Below are 3,883 nucleotides of genomic sequence, written 5' to 3' on the forward strand. Positions count from 1 at the left end.
AAAAAACCAGCAAGTTCACAATGACAAGAGACATTTTAATTGCCCAGAGTGTGGGGAGTGCTTTAAGGGTTCCCGGGAACTGTTTCACACTGTTCAGGTGCTCTCACTGTGGGCATGAGGTAATCATCTCAACTCACTGTCCACTGGCAACTTCACACTGGGGAGAGACTATTCACCTCATCTCGAGTGTGGTTAAGGATTCACTCAGTCATCCTACCTGCTGACACAGCAGTGAGCTCACAAGTAACCACACTGATTGGATTTTACTCACACCAGGACTGAATGATTTTCATTGGGGTCTGTTTCTGCTGATGTTAATTAACTCCAGCCCAGTTAGAGGGGTTAATATTGAGGATTAAAGTGAAGTAAATTAACTTTGTGTTAAACACAAGTTGTGTCCAGCCTTTTTAATATCTTTCACACAATTTACACACAAATTAAAATCAGGAATAGGCCACTCGGCCCCTCAAACCTTCTCCACCATTCAATAAGATCATGTTGATCTGATTGTAACCTCAAATACACATTCGCAGCCAGCTCAGAACCTTTCACCTCCTTGATTATCAAGAATCAATCTACCTCTGTCTTTAAAATATTCAGTGACTCTGCTTCCACTGCCTTTTGGGGAAGAGTCCCAAAGATTCACGACCATTTGAGAGAAAAAAAATGTCCTCATCTCTGCTTTAAATGGGCGGCCCTGTCTTTTTCAACAGTGACCCCTAGTTCTAGATTCTCCCACAAGAAGAAACATCCTCTCCATATCCACCCTGTCAGGACCCCTCAGGATCTTATATGTTTCAATCAAGTCACCTCTTACTCTTCTAAACTCCAGCAGACACAAGCCTGACCTTTCCAACATTTCCTCATAAGACAACCCGACTGTTACAGATATTAGTCTAGTGAACCTTCTCTGAACTGCTTCCATTGCATTTACATCCTTCCTTAAATAAGGAGACCAATACTGTACACAGTACTCCCAATGTGATCTCACCAATGACATGTATAACTGAAGTATAACCTCCCTAATGAGATTCAATTTCCCTTACAATAAACAATAACACTCCAATAGCTTTTCTAACCTCTTGCTGCATCTGCACACTAATGTTTTGCAATTCCTGCTCTAGGACACCCAGATCCTTTACATCTCAGAGCTCTGCAATCTCTCACCATTTAGATAAGAAGCTTCTTTTTTATTCTTCCTGCCAAAATGGACAGTTTCACATTTTCCCACATTCTCTGCCATTTGCCAGATATTTGCCCACTCACTTAACCTATCTATATCCCTTTCTAGCCTCTTTATATCCTCTTTGCAACTTATTTTCCTACCTATATTTGTGTCATCAGCAAATTTAGTAACCATACCTTGGTCCCTTCAAACAAGACATTTATATAAATTGTAAAAACTTGAGGCCCCAGCACTGATCCCTGTGGCACACCATTTGTCACATCATGCCAACCAGAAAATGACCCTTTTATGCCTGTTAGCTCACCAATCTTCTATCCACACCAATATGCTACCCACTATACCATGAGCTTTTACTTTCCGCAATAACCTTTGATGTGGCATCTTATCAAATGCCTCCTGGAAATCTAAGTACAGCACATCCACAAGTTCCACATTATACACAGCACCTGATTTGCCTTTAACAAAATCATGTTGACTCTGCCAGAATACCTTGAATTTTTCTTAGTGTCTGTTATAACATGATTCAGATTTGCATCTAATGTTTTCCCCACAACAGATTTTAAGCAAACTGGCCAGTAGTTTTCATTTTTCTGTCTCCCTCCCTGAATAAAAGCATTATATTTGTTATTTTTCCAATCTCAGGGAGCCTTCCCTGAATCTACAGAACCTTGGAAAATTAATACCCGCTCATCAACTATTTCACTAACCACTTCTTTAAAGACCCTAGGATCATGTCCATCAGGATGTGTGGACTTGTCAGCCTGCAGCTCCAGCAATTTTCTCAGAACCATTTCCCTGGTGATTGTAATTATCTAAAGTCCCTCCCTCCTTTCCATTTACCAATTTACAGCTATTTCTGGGATGTCACTTAAATCCACTAAACTGAAAGGTACCCGGCTGGAATGTTAAACGGTGACGTCATGCAGCAGCACTTTGGGTCTTTGTTTTGAAGAAATGGAATTCGGCTGTTTTCATTAGGAATGCTGGAGACAGACTGATCAACAATGTCATCATCAAATGGCAAAGCGCAGTAAGAGGACCTTCACCAACAGTTTCATTGTCATAAGCTTTTTTACAAAGAGCTTTCTAATTCGTCCTAGTTCCCCTCTTTCTTTCCAGGACCCTGATTTTCCCCGCCTCAAGCCGATGTGCAATTCCTTTTTTTGAAAACTTTGAGTTAAGAGAAACCAATATTGAAAGATAATCAAGAGCATCGGCAGTGTCCAGTCTGCTAAATTCTGCAGTTTTAGCAAAGATTCCTTAACCTAATGACATGAGGAATTGGACTGAGGATTCTTAAATTGTTTCTGAACCAAAGCAATCCACTTAATCTGTTGATTTTTGAATTAAATTTTTTAAGTTTTTTCTGATCAAGCATCTTGTCATTTTTCTCAGTTGATACATAGACTCTAACCCCTTGCTGTACAACCTGTTACAGAGATAGTTATAGGAAAGAGGGAAAGATTTGCAACAGCAATAAAAGCCCTGGTTAAATCATACCTGGAGGACTGTGTATAGTTCTGGGAATGACACCTTATAAGGGATCAATATTTGCCTTGAAAGTTTCAGAGGAGCCACATTGATGAGGTTGGTGGGTTTTGGACACTGAAAGTTGTACATCCGCAGCTTGTGGCACTACTTCACCTCACTGTTCACTTCATGTTCATGTCTAACACACTCGATGCTGTTATTGGCTGAAATAGTCTCCTAGGTTTTCACTAAACATGTTCTTATTTGGCACTCCCGCTCCTGCCACCCGGGTTTGGCCCTCAGCAGAGAATGTTGTTTTCTTGCTGCTGTGTGAACTGTCACAATGAACTGATCATGGATTCTATTTCCCCTAGGATCTACAAATCCCGTCACTTCTCTTTTTCTTTCATTCTCATTCTTCCATTCCTAGGATGAGTCAAGTCTCTTTCGGATTCTTCAACAAATCCATTTGGGCAGACAAGTGGCAGCTGAAATGTAATGTAGGGAAGTGTGAAGTGATTGATTTTGGCTGGAAGGATGAGGAGAGACAACATCAATTAAAGTGCCAAAGCAAAATTCTGCAGATGTTGGAAACCTGAAAAAAAACAGAAAATGCTGGAAAAGCTCAGGAGGTCTGGCAGTATCTATGGAGGAAGAAACAGAGTTAATGTTTCAAGTTCGATATGACTCTTCAAAGAAGCATTATCTCTCTTCCTTTCTCCACAGATGCTCCAGACTTGGAAAGATTTTCCAGAATTTCCTGTTTTCAGATGAAATGTACAATTCTAAAGGGGTTTCTCTGTGACACAGCAAGTGGTTAGGATCTGGAATGCACCACCTGAGAGTGTGGGGGAGGCAGATTTAATCCTGGATTTCAGAAGAGAATCGGGCAGAAAATGTAGGTCCACAGGGAAAAGGCGGGGGAGTGCTACCAGATGAGTTAGTTTCCAGAAGAGTAAGAGTTCTCCCTTTCCAGACAGAGTTGAGGATTCTTTTCTCTCTCTCTGACGGCCATTAGTCTATGGAACTATTTTCCCCAGAAGGCAGTGGAGGCTGGGTCACTGAATTTATTCAAGGCAGAATTAAGTTTTTGATAGACAAGAGAGTTAGGGGTTATGGGGGTGGACAGGAAAGTGGAGTTGAGATCACAACCAGATCAGCTGAGATGCTATTGAATTGTGGAACAGGCTTGAAGGGCTGAATAACCTACTCCTGCTCATTAGTCCG

Source organism: Carcharodon carcharias, chromosome 21 (genome assembly GCF_017639515.1).
Source record: "Carcharodon carcharias isolate sCarCar2 chromosome 21, sCarCar2.pri, whole genome shotgun sequence".
Classification (NCBI taxonomy): domain Eukaryota; kingdom Metazoa; phylum Chordata; class Chondrichthyes; order Lamniformes; family Lamnidae; genus Carcharodon; species Carcharodon carcharias.